This window comes from Oncorhynchus mykiss, chromosome 14 (assembly GCF_057628025.1).
Source record: "Oncorhynchus mykiss isolate SJ-2025 chromosome 14, ASM5762802v1, whole genome shotgun sequence".
NCBI classification, from domain to species: Eukaryota; Metazoa; Chordata; class Actinopteri; order Salmoniformes; family Salmonidae; genus Oncorhynchus; species Oncorhynchus mykiss.
Window position 1 is genome coordinate 34,075,155 of NC_143035.1, and position 16,775 is coordinate 34,091,929.

Consider the following 16,775-nt stretch of genomic DNA (forward strand, 5'->3'; position numbering starts at 1 on the left):
AATATGCCAAAGAAATTAACTTGTCTTGACCTAACCTGTCTTGAATACGAAGCGTTATGTTTGGGCCAAATCCAACACAACACATCACTGGGTACCACTCTTCATATTTTCAAGCATGGTGGTGGCTACATCATGTTATGGGTATGCTAGGGAGTTTTTTTTATGATAAAAATAAACAGAATAGAGCAAAGCACAGGCAAAATCCTAGAGGAAAACCTGGTTCAGTCTGCTTTCCACCAGACACTGGGTGTCATGGTTCCTCTGGGCACCAGAGGGCAGCAGAGACTGCCCAAGACAGTTTTTTTGTTACTCAGGTGTTGCTTATCATTTCATTATGAATTCCCTCTTAAAATAAGTGTGTTTTCTGTCCTTGTTTTCAGAAGCTTGATTTTGGTTACCCTGTGTGTTTGTTGCCTGAGGAAGTGGTATAGTCCTAGTGATGCTTTTCTTCTTCCAGTATTACTGTGATCCTTCTGGTACCTTATTTCCGGTAAAGTATTTACGTTTATACTAAACCATTGATTGCTCGTCTGGACCATTATCTGCACCTGGATCCAACACGTCACACTGGGAAATGAGTTCACCATTCAGCAGGACAATAACCTAAAACACCAGGCCAAATATACACTGAGGTTGATTACCAAGATGGCATTGAATGTTCTTGAGTGGCAAATTGTAGATTTTACTTAAATTGGATTAAATAAAATCGATGGAAAAAATTAAATGGCTGTCTAGCAATTATCAACAACCAACTTGACAAAGCTTGAAGATGTTTTTTTTAAAGAATAATGCACAAATATTGTACAATCCAGTTGTGCACAGCTCTTAGAGACTTAACCAGAAAGACTCAAAGCTGTAATTCCTGCCAAAGGGAATTCTAACATGTATTGACTCAGGGGGTTGAATACTTACGTATGTACTGAAGATACATTAGGGTTTTATTGTTCATATTTCTTTTTACAAATGTTAGCGTTTTTCTTCCACTTTAAAATTACAGACATGTAGATTGTTGACCATTTTTTGTATTTGTTTTTCTTACAATTAAATCCCTTTGAATACCACATTGTAATCAACAAAATGTGGAAAAGTCAAAGGGTGTGAATACGTTCTGAACGCTCTGGATTCAGGGACTGGTTGTGGTTGTAGCAATGAAATGCATCAGTAAAACGTGAGGATATCTAAACTAAAACCGTTGTAAAAATGTTACTCTTAAAATGTTTCTCTTGTAGCTTACAGGGAAGGTAAACCTGCATTAAAGTTAACTAAACAACGAGTTTAAATGATGTTTTACTCCTTGAGTTTTACAGCTAGCGACAGTACTGTGGAAGTTATAGCGACAGTACTGTGGAAGGGCTAGCGGCAGTACTGTGGAAGTTCTAGCGACAGTACTGTGGAAGTTCTAGCGACATTACTGTGGAAGTTCTAGCGACAGTACTGTGGAAGTTCTAGCGACAGAACTGTGGAAGTGCTAGCGACAGTACTGTGGAAGTGCTAGCGACAGTACTGTGGAAGTGCTAGCGACAGTACTGTGGAAGTGCTAGCGACAGTACTGTGGAAGTTCTAGCGACAGTACTGTGGAAGTGCTAGCGACAGTACTGTGGAAGTGCTAGCGACAGTACTGTGGAAGTGCTAGCGACAGTACTGTGGAAGTTCTAGCGACAGTACTGTGGAAGGGCTAGCGGCAGTACTGTGGAAGTTCTAGCGACAGTACTGTGGAAGTTCTAGCGACAGTACTGTGGAAGTTCTAGCGACAGTACTGTGGAAGTTCTAGCGACAGAACTGTGGAAGTGCTAGCGACAGTACTGTGGAAGTGCTAGCGACAGTACTGTGGAAGTGCTAGCGACAGTACTGTGGAAGTGCTAGCGACAGTACTGTGGAAGTTCTAGCGACAGTACTGTGGAAGTGCTAGCGACAGTACTGTGGAAGTGCTAGCGACAGTACTGTGGAAGTGCTAGCGACAGTACTGTGGAAGTGCTAGCGACAGTACTGTGGAAGTTCTAGCGACAGTACTGTGGAAGTGCTAGCGACAGTACTGTGGAAGTTCTAGCGACAGTACTGTGGAAGTGCTAGCGACAGTACTGTGGAAGTTCTAGCGACAGTACTGTGGAAGTTCTAGCGACAGAATTGTGGAAGTGCTAGCGACAGTTGCTAGCAACAGTACTGTGGAAGAGTACTAGCGACAGTATTGTGGAAGTTCTAGCGACAGTACTGTGGAAGTGCTAGCGACAGTACTGTGGAAGTGCAAGCGACAGTACTGTGGAAGTGCAAGCGACAGTACTGTGGAAGTGCTAGGGACAGTACTGTGGAAGGGCTAGCGACAGTACTGTGGAAGTGCTAGCGACAGTACTGTGGAAGTGCTAGCGACAGTACTGTGGAAGTGCTAGCGACAGTACTGTGGAAGTTCTAGCGACAGTACTGTGGAAGTTATAGCGTCAGTACTGTGGAAGTTATAGCGTCAGTACTGTGGAAGTTATAGCGACAGTACTGTGGAAGTGCTAGCGACAGTACTGTGGAAGTGCTAGCGACAGTACTGTGGAAGTTATAGCGTCAGTACTGTGGAAGTTATAGCGACAGTACTGTGGAAGTGCTAGCGACAGTACTGTGGAAGTGCTAGCGACAGTACTGTGGAAGGGCTAGCGGCAGTACTGTGGAAGTTCTAGCGACAGTACTGTGGAAGTTCTAGCGACAGTACTGTGGAAGTTCTAGCGACAGTACTGTGGAAGTTCTAGCGACAGTACTGTGGAAGTGCTAGCGACAGTACTGTGGAAGTGCTAGCGACAGTACTGTGGAAGTGCTAGCGACAGTACTGTGGAAGTTATAGCGGCAGCACTGTGGAAGTGCTAGCGACAGTACTGTGGAAGTGCTAGCGACAGTACTGTGGAAGTTATAGCGATAGTACTGTGGAAGTTATAGCGACAGTACTGTGGAAGTGCTAGCGACAGTACTGTGGAAGTGCTAGCGACAGTACTGTGGAAGTTGAAGGAAGTTTTTTGCTGCATGCTGGCCCTAACTTATGAATCGTGCTCCTGCCAGCCCCTGGGGGCTGTGAAACACAGAAAGCCCTCATGAAGAAAATGAACATTGTTCACACTCCAATGAGCTCATTTCAATTAATCAAACAAGGTAACAGACTTGCTAATCGTCATATGACTTTTAGGTCGATGCCAAACTCATAACATGCCTGGTTCTTTTAATGTATCTCAGGAATTAAATATTATGTTCTATAGCTTTCTACATTCTACATTTATCTTTCCACATTTCATGATCATTGAACCTTTGAACAATATTACCACAAACCAAAACTGAAAATTATTTGTAAGCAAAGGAATGAGCCCTATGGTACCCTGTTCCCTACCTAGTGCACTACATTAGACCAGAGCCCTATGGTACCCTGTTCCCTACCTAGTGCACTACATTAGACCAGAGCCCTATGGTACCCTGTTCACCAACATAGTGCACTACATTAGACCAGAGCCCTATGGTACCCTGTTCCCTACATAGTGCACTACATTAGACCAGAGCCCTATGGTACCCTGTTCCCTACATAGTGCACTACATTAGACCAGAGCCCTATGGTACCCTGTACCCTGTTCACCAACAAAGTGCACTACATTAGACCAGAGCCCTATGGCACCCTGTTCCCCAACATAGTGCACTACATTAGACCAGAGCCCTATGGTTCCCTGTTCCCTACATAGTGCACTACATTAGACCAGAGCCCTATGGTTCCCTGTTCCCTACATAGTGCACTACATTAGACCAGAGCCCTATGGGGAATAGGGTGCCATTTGGGACATCCCATAGTGAAGGCAAGACAAGGCCGCTGGTAGTTTCGAGGGACAGCTCTCATTTCACGGTTCGTACTCTCAATGTGATTAATAAGCAAAACGCTGTTGGAGAGAGAGAGAAAAGCTGTCATTCACACTGCAGCTCCCCAAAATGGAAGGAGGAATAGAGGGATGGATGGAGGGAGGGTAGAGAATCCGAGGGGATGACTAGCAGTTGTCAATCACAGATCACCCGCATTTCTGGCCTTTAGTCATTATACTTCCTCCATTAGACTAAGATGGAGAGATAGAGGAAGAGAGAAATGGAAGATCAGAGACAGACAGACAGACAGACAGACAAGACAGGACAGAATACTTTCAGGGCTATAGTAAAGTCATGCTGTCATTGCAAATGGCACTTATACATGAACATAAGGACATATCACACACACCAACTGTATTGACTCATACATCACACACACCAACTGTATTGACTCATACATCACACACACAAACTGTGTTATTTACAATGACGGCCTACCCAGGGCCAAACCCAGATGAAGCTGGGCCGATTGTGCGCCGCCCTATATGGGACTCCCAATTACAGCCGTTTGTGATACATTCTGGTTTCAAACCAGGTTGTCTGTTGTGACGCTTCAAGCACTGAGGTGCAGTGCCTTAGACCGCTGCACCACTCGGGAGCCCATATTCATCACAGTATTTGTGTTTGCGTGTGCACGTGCTAATGCGTGCACGTGTGTATGCATGCCTGTCAATGTGGCTGCGTACTGTCTGTGCGTTTTGTCTATACATGTAGCTAATACAAGCTGTAGACTGATGTTCTTCTTCTGTGTTTGGTACTATTGTGCCCGCAGGCCGGGGGGGGGGGGGCGAGTTCGGGGGGGATCATGATTAATCCACACCGTATGAACTGTCTCCATGTACACAATGTGTGGTTCGGATGAAACACAGCCTTTGGCATGTCAGACAATATCCATCTAATATCCTAGGAGGTGTTCAGGCCATACCCACTGTGTGTGTGTGTGTGTGTGTGTGTGTGTGTGTAGGTGTGTGTGTAGGTGTGTGTGTATGCGTGCGTCCGTGGGTGCGCATGTGCGTGCGTGCGTGGGTGCGTGTGTGTGTGGGTGCGTGCGTGCGTGCGTGCGTGCGTGCGTGTGTGCATGTGTGTGTGTGTGTGTGTGTGTGTCCATGGCTCCATTGCCACCTGTCAGTGTGATAAAGTAAGGATTGTATCTCCCCTTGTGATATTAAATTACATTTCCATTTTTCTTCTGATGCTCAATCAAATGTGGTTGAAGGTAGGTAGTAGGAGGTACTGTAGCGTGTGTGTGTGTGTGTGTGTGTGTGTGTGTGTGTGTGTGATTCTTACTGTAGCTAGCAGGCTATAACAGTTGCAGCAGGACACTAATGCTGGGCTGGGGGGACTCAGTGGAAATGTCAGCTTGTCTTTCAACACCTCCCAAAGAGGCTAACTGGACATGGCTCTCAGTCTCTGTTGACCATATGGCTCCCGTAATTAATGGCACAGATTACAGTCTGGCTAGCCCCCAAAGCTGCTCCGGTCTCTTTTCTAATGATAGAAGGTCCAGAATGAACAGACCGTGGTTCCAAGCTCCCCTACAGTTACATTTTAGGGTTCCAGAGTGATCAGCCACTGTCCTCAATCTAAGGTATAGATGAAATGCACTACTTTTAACCAGGGCCCATAGTTTAGTTTCCAGAGTGAGCAGACACACTGTCCAATTTAAAGTCTGTTTATTTTATATTATTTTGAGACCTCCTTCCCGTTTGTGTGTGTTTCTCTGACCGGTATTTAAATTGATCAGAAGGACACTTTGGGTTGTTATTATCATTTTTTTTTATTCCAGCACCATTACGAGTACTGTTGGATTTAGGTACAGGCGACATGGGCAGGCGCCCAGGGCGGCTTCTTGCCGGGGGCAGCACGGGGAGCCCGCTCCCCCAAAAAATGTACTCAAATCAAACTTTATTTGCGAAATGCTCGGAATACAACAAGTGTAGACTTTACAATGAAATGCTGAATACAACAAGTGTAGACTTTACCGTGAAACGCTTACTTACAAGCCCTTAACCAACAGTGCATTTCAAGAAGAAGAAAATATTTACCAAGGAGTCTAAAATAAAAAGTAATAATAAAAAGTAACACAATAAGAATAACAATAACGAGGCTATATACAGGGGACACCGGTACTGAGTCAGTGTGCAGGGGTACAGGCTATTTGAGGTAATCTGTCCATGTAGCTGGGGGCGAAGTGACTATGCAAAGATAATAAACAGCAAGTAGTGATTCCTTGGTGCCCTTCCAGACTCCCTCTGCCTACCCAAGGACGTCAGAGGACAAAAATCAGTAACCACCAAACTGAGGAACTCAATTTAACCTTGAGTAATACCCTAGATGCAGTTGCACCCCTAAAAACTAAAAACATTTGTCATAAGAAACTAGCTCCCTGGTGTACAGAAAATACCCGAGCTCTGAAGCAAGCTTCCAGAAAATTGGAACGGAAATGGCTCCACACCAAACTGGAAGTCTTCCGACTAGCTTGGAAACACAGAACCGTGCAGTATCGAAGAGCCCTTACTGCTGCTCTATCATCCTATTTTTCCAACTTAACTGAGGAAAAATAACAACAATCCGAAATGTTTTTTTGATACTGTCGAAAAGCTAACTAAAAAGCACTATTCCCCAAGAGAGGATGGCTTTCACTTCAGCAGTAATAAATTCATTAACTTCTTTGAGGAAAAGATCATGATCATTAGAAAGCAAATTATGGACTCCTCTTTGAATCTGCGTATTCCTCCAAAGCTCAGTTGTCCTGAGTCTGCACAACTCTGCCAGGACCTAGGATCAAGGGAGACACTCAAGTGTTTTAGTACTATATCTCGTGACACAATGATGCAAATCATCATGGCCTTTAAACATTCAAGCTGCATACTGGACCCTATTCCAACTAAACTACTGAAAGAGCTGCTTCCTGGGCTTGGCCCTCCTATGTTGAACATAATAAACGGCTCTCTATCCACCGGATGTGTACCAAACTCACTAAAAGTGGCAGTAATAAAGCCTCTCTTGAAAAAGCCAAACCTTGACCCAGAAAATATTAAAAAAACGATTGGCTTATTTCGAATCTCCAATTCCTCTCAAAACAATTTGAAATCGCCGTTGCGCAGCCTTCCTGAAGAGAAACAATGTATACAAAATGCTTCAGTCTGGTTTTAGACCCCATCATAGCACTGAGACTGCACTTGTGAAGGTGGTAAATTACCTTTTAATTGTGTTAGATTTATGAACATTTGAACATCTTGGCCATGTAATGTTATAATCTCCACCCGGCACAGTCAGGACTGGCCACCCCTCATAGCCTGGTTCCTCTTTAGGTTTCTTCCTAGGTTTTGGCCCTTATAGGGAGTTTTTCCTGGCCACTGTGCTTCTACACCTGCATTGTTTGCTGTTTGGGATTTTAGACTGGGTTTCTGTACAGCACTTTGATATATCAGCTGATGTAAGAAGGGCTATATAAATACATTTGATTTGAAATTTGATTTGAGTAGCAGCAGTGTGCAAGTGGGGGGGTCAATGTAAATTGTCTGGTGGCGATTTTGATGAATTGTTCAGCATTCTAATGGCTTGGGTGTAGAAGCTGTTGAGGAGCCTTGTGGTCCTAGACTTGGCGCTCCGGTACCGCTTGCTGTGCGGTAGCAGAGAAAACAGTCTATAACTTGGGTGACTGGAGTTCTGACAATTTCATGGGCTTTCTTCTGATACCGCCTATTATATAGGTCCTGGCTGGCAGGAAGCTTGGCCCCAGTGATGTATAGGACCGTTTGCACAACCCTCTGTAGCGCCTTATGGTCAGAAGCTGAGCAGTCGCGGTGATGAAACTGGTCAGGATGCTCTCGATGGTGCAGCTGGAGATACTTTTGAGGATCTGGGGACCCATGCCAAATCTTCTCAGTCTCCTGAGGGGGAAAACGTTTTGTCGTGCCCTCTTCAGGACTGTCTTGCTATGTTTGGACCGTGATAGTTCGTTGGTGATGTAGACACCAAGGACCTTGAAACTCTCGACCCGCTCCACTACAGCCCTGTCGATGTTAATGAGGGCCTGTTCGGCCTGCCTTTTCCTGTAGTCCACGATCAGCTCCTTTGTCTTGCTCACATTGAGGGAGAGGTTGTTGTCCTGGCACCACACTGCCAGGTCTCTGATCTTTTCCCTATAGGCCGTTTCATCGTTGTCGGTGATCAGGCCTACCACTGTTGTGTCGTCAGCTAATTTAATGATGGTGTTGGAATCGTGTTTGGCCACGGAGTCGTGGGTGAACAGGGAACACAGGAGGGGACTAAGTACACACCCCTGAGGTTCCCCAGTGTTAAGGTTCTCCGTGGCAAACGTGCTGTTTCCTACTCTTACCACCTGGGGGGTGGCCCGTCAGGAAGTCCAGGATGCAGTTGCAGAAGGAGCTGTTTAGTCCCAGAGTCCTTGGCTTAGTGATGAGCTTTGTGGGCGCTATGGTGTTGAATACTGAGCTGTTGTCAATGAATATCATTCTCACATAGTGTTCCTTTTGTCCAGGTGGGAAGGGCAGAGTGGAGTGCAATTGAGATTGCGGTATCTCTGGATCTGTTGGGGCGGTATGCGAATTGGAGTGGGTCTAGGGTGTCTGGGAGGATGGTGTTGATGTGAGCCATGACCAGCCTTTCAAAGCACTTCCTAGCTACCGACGTGAGGGCCAAGTGGTGGTAATCATTTAGGCAGGTTACTTTCGCTTCTTTGGGCACAGGGACTATGGTGGTCTGCTTGAAACATGTAGGTATTACAGACTCGGTCACGGAGAGGTTGAAAATGTCAGTGAAGACACTTGACAGTTGGTCTGCGCATGCTTTGAGTACACGTCCTTGTAATCCATCTGGCCCAGCGGCTTTGTGAATGTTGACCATTTTAAAGGTTTTGTTCACATCGGCTATCGAGAGCATTATCACACAGTCATCCAGAACAGCTGGTGCTCTCGAGCATGCTTCAGTGTTGCTTGCCTCGAAGCGAGAATAAAAGGCACTTAAGCAGGAATCATTGTGATGAGTATTTCTGTAAATTGATGTGGCTGTCTGCAAAATCACCGAATGTTTTGGAAGCAAAACATCACTAAACATAACGCGCCAATGTAAACTGAGATTTTTGGATATAAATATGAACTTTATCGTATTGTGTAAGATGAAGTCCTATGAGTGTCATCTGATGAAGATCATCAAAGGTTAGTGATTCATTTTATCTCTATTTCTACTTTTTGTGACTGAATCTCTTTGGATGGAAAATTGACTGTGTTTTTCTGTGACTGGGTGCTGACCTCAGATAATCGCATGGTGTGCTTTCACCGTAAAGCCTTTTTGAAATCAGACACCGTGGTGGGATTAACAACAAGTTTATCTTTAAAATGGTGTGAAATACTTGATTGTTGAGGAATTTTAATTATGAGATTTCTGTTGTTTGAGTTTCATCCGTAAGTTAATGAATAGACACACTCGGTTTAATCAAAATATTATTCTATTTTGAAGAGGAATATACAAGTCTGAATACTCGGCAGCAGATTCCTGTAGGAAATGTGTTTCTTTAGAAATGATGAGGCAGTGTTAGTTCATCATCGGGAAATTACTTTTCTACTTGATCAAGCTAATACTCTTTAGCTAACGTGTAAAACAACACACCATTTTTACTTAATTCAATTACACAACCTATGAACTTTCAATTAAGCTTCTTTTCAACATTTTCACTACCTCGGGCAGTCTCATTCAAGCAAGAAGACCTCAGCAATCACTTCGCAATATTATACCAGTAGCATCCAATAATGTGTATCAGAATATAAGATAATGACATAAGGGGACGCAGGTGTGCCACAAAAATAGGTAGAAGACAGCCATATGAGCATAGACAATACTGAAACTATAGGGTTCTATATCAGAGGTTCTCACATCTCTCATCAGGGACCCTCAGACGTTTCATATATTTGATCTATTCCAAAGGTAGCACACCTGATTCAACTTGTCAACGTATCTTTAAGCTGTTTAATTGGTGAATCAGGTGAGCAACTTTCCTTTGAGGCTAACCGTCGTCTCTCCTGGAGTTATATACCATAGTTACAGACAGTACATCCCCTCTAGCATAGCATAGCATAGCTTGACATGCATAGTGAATCAATTCAGTGGCACTCAATAAGTGAACAATCTGTTGTTTACCAGTGTTCAGAAGCCATGCGGTACAGAGCGAAGGATAACAGTGGAAACTAGCCTGGGGACACTGAGGCCAGATGTTCAGTTAAACAAAAGTGAATAAATATATCATGTTATCCATGTGTTGAGTGGCTTGATGTGTTCCTCTAGTAGTCTACGTCCTCCTCAGTGGTGTGTTGAGGGGCTTGATGTGTTCCTCTAGTAGTCTACGTCCTCCTCAGTGGTGTGTTGAGGGGCTTGATGTGTTCCTCTAGTAGTCTACGTCCTCCTCAGTGGTGTGTTGAGGGGCTTGATGTGTTCCTCTAGTAGTCTACGTCCTCCTCAGTGGTGTGTTGAGTGGCTTGATGTGTTCCTCTAGTAGTCTACTTCCTCCTCAGTGGTGTGTTGAGGGGCTTGATGTGTTCCTCTAGTAGTCTACGTCCTCCTCAGTGGTGTGTTGAGGGGCTTGCTGTGTTCCTCTAGTAGTCTACGTCCTCCTCAGTGGTGTGTTGAGGGGCTTGATGTGTTCCTCTAGTAGTCTACGCCCTCCTCAGTGGTGTGTTGAGGGGCTTGATGTGTTCCTCCAGTAGTCTACGTTCTCCTCAGTGGTGTATTGAGGGGCTTGATGTGTTCCTCCAGTAGTCTACGTTCTCCTCAGTGGTGTGTTGAGGGGCTAGATGTGTTCCCTGCACACGTGTGTGTGTGTGTGTGTGTGTGTGTGTGTGTGTGTGTGTGTGTGTGTGTGTGTGTGTGTGTGTGTGTGTGTGTGTGTGTGTGTGTGTGTGTGTGTGTGTGTGTGTGTGTGTGTGTGTGCGCGCGCTAGCATCCATACATGTGTGGGAGTGTGTGATTATGTTTATTTCTTCTACTTGTATAAATTAAACCAGATGAGCTGGAATGACCCATATTCCACATGAATCTCCCCAGCCAGGACCCAGCCTGTATACTACAGTACAGTAAAGTGAAGGGGAGTGGTGAAGTGGTGAAGTGGTGAAGTGGTGAAGTGGAGTGGTGAAATGGAGTGGTGAAGTGGTGAAGAGGAGTGGTGAAGGGGAGTGGAGTGGTGAAGTGGAGTGGTGAAGGGGAGTGGAGTGGTGTGGTGAAGGGGAGTGGTGAAGGGGAGTGGTGAAGAGGAGAGGTGAAGAGGTGTGGTGAAGACGAGTGGTGAAGTGGAGTGGTGAAGGGAAGAGGATTGGTGAAAAGGGGTGGTGAAAGGAAGAGGAGTGGTGAAGGGGAATGGTGAAGAGGAGTGGTGAAGGGGAATGGTGAAGGGGAGTGGTGAAGGGGAGTGGTGAAGGGGAGTGGTGAAGGGGAGTGATGAAGAGAAGTGGTGAAGAGGAGTGGTGAAGGGGAGTGGTGAAGAGAAGTGGTGAAGGGGAGAGGTGAAGGGGAGTGGTGAAGGGGAGTGGTGAAGAGAAGTGGTGAAGAGGAGTGGTGAAGGGGAGTGGTGAAGAGAAGTGGTGAAGAGGAGTGGTGAAGGGAAGAGGAGTGGTGAAGGGGAGAGGAGTGGTGAAGGGGAGTGGTGAAGAGGTGTGGTGAAGGGGAGAGGAGTGGTGAAGGGGAGAGGAGTGGTGAAGGGGAGTGGTGAAGAGGTGTGGTGAAGGGGAGTGGTGCAGGGAAGATGAGTGGTGGAGAGGAGAGGTGAAAAGGAGTGGTGAAGAGGAGTGGTGAAGGGAAGCGGAGTGGTGAAGAGGTGTGGTGAAGGGCAGTGGTGAAGGGGAGTGATGAAGAGGAGTGGTGAAGGGGAGTGATGAAGAGAAGAAGAGTGGTGAAGAGGAGTGATGAAGGGGAGAGGAGTGGTGAAGGGAAGAGGAGTGGTGAAAAGGAGGAGTGAAGAGGAGTTGTGAAGTGGAGAGGAGTGGTGAAGAGGAGTGGTGAAGAGGAGGAGTGAAGAGGAGTGGTGAAGGGGAAAGGAGTGGTGAAGGGAAGTTGAGTGGTGAAGTGGAGTGGTGAAGAGGAGTGGTGAAGGGAAGAGGAGTGGTGGAGAGGAGTGGTGAAGAGGAGTGGTGATTAGGAGTGGTGGAGAGTGCTGACTACAATAATTGCTACGTTTCAGCATGAGAAACATCTGCTCCAAGGTTTGATAATCATTTGAAATTATTCAAATAGGAGGTAGAAATAGTATAGTGTTTTTTTTTAACTTGAAGATGTATTGCCATGGCAACATATCATGAATTTGAGTTGTGTGAGGATGGCAGCTTAAGTTTGCCCTGAAGATGCAAGCATCCAATGCAAGCATCCTCCATTTGCAAAATATCAATTTCCCTCTGCCTAATCTCACCTTCACAGTCTCTCTGAAGAGGCTAAGCAGAGTTTACATTGTGATTGGAGGCTGAAGGGGGCTGTTACAATCACAGTAGTTCATTGTGATTGGAGGCTGCAGGGGGCTGTTACGATCACAGTAGTTCATTGTGACTGGAGGCTGCAGGGGACTGTTACGATCACAGTAGTTCATTGTGATTGGAGACTGCAGGGGGCTGTTACGATCACAGTAGTTAATTGTGACTGGAGGCTGCATGGGACTGTTACGATCACAGTAGTTCATTGTGATTGGAGGCTGCAGGGGGCTGTTACGATCACAGTAGTTCATTGTGATTGGAGGCTGCAGGGGATTGTTACAATCAGGTGTGCTTGTACAAGGTTACAATAAAATTGTGTACTGTTGGGGGGACTGGAGGACCACTGATGTAGGGAATAGGGTGCCATTTGGAGAATAGACTGCCTAATAACAGTGTTTCCCGCTCTTTCCCTCTTACTCTCTTAATCTCTTACTCTCTTACTCTCTTACTCTCTTACTCTCTTAATCTCTTACTCTCTTACTCTCTTAATCTCTTAATCTCTTACTCTCTTAATCTCTTACTCTCTTACTCTCTTACTCTCTTAATCTCTTAATCTCTTACTCTCTTAATCTCTTACTCTCTTAATCTCTTACTCTCTTAATCTCTTACTCTCTTACTCTCTTAATCTCTTAATCTCTTAATCTCTTAATCTCTTACTCTCTTAATCTCTTAATCTCTTACTCTCTTACTCTCTTACTCTCTTACTCTCTTACTCTCTTAATCTCTTACTCTCTTACTCTCTTACTCTCTTACTCTCTTAATCTCTTACTCTCTTAATCTCTTACTCTCTTACTCTCTTACTCTCTTACTCTCTTACTCTCTTAATTTCTTAATCTCTTACTCTCTTAATCTCTTACTCTCTTAATCTCTTACTCTCTTAATCTCTTACTCTCTTACTCTCTTACCCTCTTACTCTCTTAATCTCTTACTCTCTTACTCTCTTAATCTCTTAATCTCTTACTCTCTTAATCTCTTACTCTCTTACTCTCTCTCTCTCTCTCTCTCTCTCTCTCTATCCCTCTCACTCTCTCTCTCTCTCTCTCTCTCTCTCTCTTTCTCTCTTTCTATCTCTCTCTTTCTATTTTACTCTCCTCTCTCTCTCTCTCTCTCTCTCTCTCTCTCTCTCTCTCTCTCTCTCTCTCTCTCTCTCTCTTTCTCTCTCTCTCTCTCTCTCTCTTTCTCTCTCTCTCTCTCTCTCTTTCTATCTCTCTCTCTCTCTCTCTCTCTCTCTCTTTCTCTCTCTCTCTCTCTCTCTCTCTCTCTCTCTTTCTTTCTCTCTCTCTCTGTCCCTCTCTCTCTCTCTCTCTCCCTCTCTCTCTCTTTCTTTCTCTCTCTCTCTCTCCCTCTCTCTCTCTTTCTTTCTCTCTTTCTCTCCCCCTCTCCCCACAGGAATAGGTCTTAGCAACAGAATGCAGTAACTTTCCCTGAAAAAGAAAGGAAAAGATCAGTAGTCTTACTACTGGTAAAATAATCCACAGTTGGACGTTACAACAAAGTAATGAACTCACAGTGCAGTCCATGCACGCTTGGAGACACTCCTTCTCTTTATGTCGACGCAACACCAAGTTGGATAGAGAGGGGGGGCATTATGAAACAATGTATTTGGAGTCACTTTGTTCCGGAGAATTAAATTAACTTTTACATTAAAGTAGGTTTGTATTTTTTATAAGCTCAGGCAGCTTTAAAAGTAGAAGGATGTAGCTTATCTTTATGCTCGCCTGCACCCCCCCCTCCTCTCCCCCTCCCTCCCCCATTACGGAGGTCATTTGCATTTTAATTCAGAGCTTGAACCTATGCTTAATAAAATTAAAGTGAGAGACTCAAGCTTGACATAGTGTCCTGACCCCAGTAAAGTGTGTGAGAACAGAGACAGAGGGTATGATCACTCCGGACGGAGTGAGGAACAGTATTGAGCTCGGCTAAGTCCTAAATGGCCACCTACTTCCTATGTAGTGTACTACTTTTGACTGAAGTCCATTGCACTATTTTACGGGCTAGTGTGTCATTTGGGATCTAGACTTTAGGTAAACAACCTGCCTTAAAAACAGAAAATATCTCTCTCATTTTTACCGGGTCACCCTGAAGGGCTAATACATTAACCTTGAAAATATGTTATTGACAAAACATAAAAAGTCAAGTAGTTATTTAGATTGAGGCTTTCCCTTTTTTGAAAGGAATTCAAGGAAAATGAGGTCTTTCTTTGCTCTCTGCCCGATTGGAATACTTCACAGCTCACCCAACAGACGATAACAATGTTGTTGTTTCTCTCTCTCTCTCTCACTCATGTTTCTGTGGCAGTTTGTTTCTTGTGATAACTCACAGGCCTATATCTGTGAAATTGGAAGTGGTCTTGTCAGGCGTTTGGCTGTTTACAGCCGCTCTGCATTTCCCATTCCAGTCAATATTGGGTTAGGCTGAGGGCTGAGGGGGAAATGGCTAGTGGGGAGGAAGAGCTGTGAAGCATGAACCAATGGCCTAACTGTTCTCCTCCCTCAGAGAGATGGGGAGAGAGAGAGAGAGAGAGAGAGAGAGCAGAGAGAGAGCAGAGAGAGAGGGGGAGGGAGGGCAGAGAAAGAGAGTAGCGAGAGAGAGCAGAGAGAGAGAGAGGGGGGAGGGAGGGCAGAGAAAGAGAGTAGCGAGAGAGAGAGAGAGAGTAGAAGGAGAGAGAGAGCAGATAAAGAGAGAGAGAGCGAGAGAGAGCAGAGAGAGAGAGAGGGGGGGAGGGAGGGCAGAGAAAGAGAGTAGCGAGAGAGAGAGAGAGTAAAAGGAGAGAGAGAGCAGATAGAGAGAGAGAGCAAAGTGCGAGGGAGAGCGCTGGAGAAAGAGACAGAAAAAGTGAGACAGACAGAGAGAGTAGAGAGAGCTGAGAGCGAGGGAGAGCAGATAGCAGACAGGGAGAGAGAGAAGTGTATTCTTCATGTTTTGGTCCAAGACGTGTTACCCAGCACAATGTGTGTGCGCGTATCTGAGTGCGTGTGTGTGTGCTCCAAGACGTCTTGAATGCAGCACAATGAACCCATTAACTCCATGTGTTGTCAGCCGCGACCTTTCAGCATGTTTTCGTTAAAGGTGTAATTGACATGGAAAATATTGTTATAGCCAGCAGAAATAAAACGAAATAGACTGAAGAGGTTTTTCTGCAGTGTGTCTGTAAGTCATGTAACTGAAGAGGTTTTTCTGCTGTGTGTCTGTAAGTCATGTAACTGAAGAGGTTTTTCTGCTGTGTGTCTGTAAGTCATGTAATTGAAGAGGTTTTTCTGCAGTGTGTCTGTAAGTCATGTAACTGAAGAGGTTTTTCTGCAGTGTGTCTGTAAGTCATGTAACTGAAGAGGTTTTTCTGCAGTGTGTCTGTAAGTCATGTAACTGAAGAGGTTTTTCTGCTGTGTGTCTGTAAGTCATGTAACTGAAGAGGTTTTTCTGCTGTGTGTCTGTAAGTCATGTAACTGAAGAGGTTTTTCTGCAGTGTGTCTGTAAGTCATGTAACTGAAGAGGTTTTTCTGCAGTGTGTCTGTAAGTCATGTAACTGAAGAGGTTTTTCTGCTGTGTGTCTGTAAGTCATGTAACTGAAGAGGTTTTTCTGCTGTGTGTCTGTAAGTCATGTAACTGAAGAGGTTTTTCTGCAGTGTGTCTGTAAGTCATGTAACTGAAGAGGTTTTTCTGCAGTGTGTTTGTAAGTCTCTCAGCATATCACTGCAGTGCTGATATAAACTGTGCTATCTTCCAGCCCCCTTCTGGAGAACAGCTAAGTCAACACGGAGGAGTCCAATATAAAGTGAAACTAACTTTATTTTGTGTTTGTTTTCCTACTTGTCACAAAGTCAAGGAGTTGGAGATGCCTCTAGTGTGTGTGTGTGTGTGTGTGTGTGTGTGTGTGTGTGTGTGTGTGTGTGTGTGTGTGTGTGTGTGTGTGTGTGTGTGTGTGTGTGTGTGTGTGTGTGTGTGTGTGTGTGTGTGTGTGTGTGTGTGTGTGTGTGTGTGTGTGTGAGGAAAGAAGAGGGAGAGGAGAGGAGAGGAGAGGAGAGGAGAGGAGAGGAGAGGAGACACAATACTGTAATATATGATTAGTCACTGCAGTGGAGTGGTACTGCAGAGATGCTCACCTCATCATAGCGGAGATCCTCAGTGTAGGGAGGGGCTGGGTGCTGGACAGAACACACACACACACGCACGCACACACACTCACACAGAAACAGACACACAAAATAGAATTCATAGTGGATTCTTGTCTTGACTCTTGTGTTGTACTAGAATGCATGAAACTACATTTGTGCGTTGAGTCGTACGGTGATTTCTTCAAACAATCAAATGAGAGACATTCAACAAGATGTTATGAACTTGATACATCTGTGTTACCCTCTATATTACAATCTGTGTTGTCCGCTGTATTTACAATCTGTGTTACCCGCTGTATTTACAATCTGTGTTGTCCGC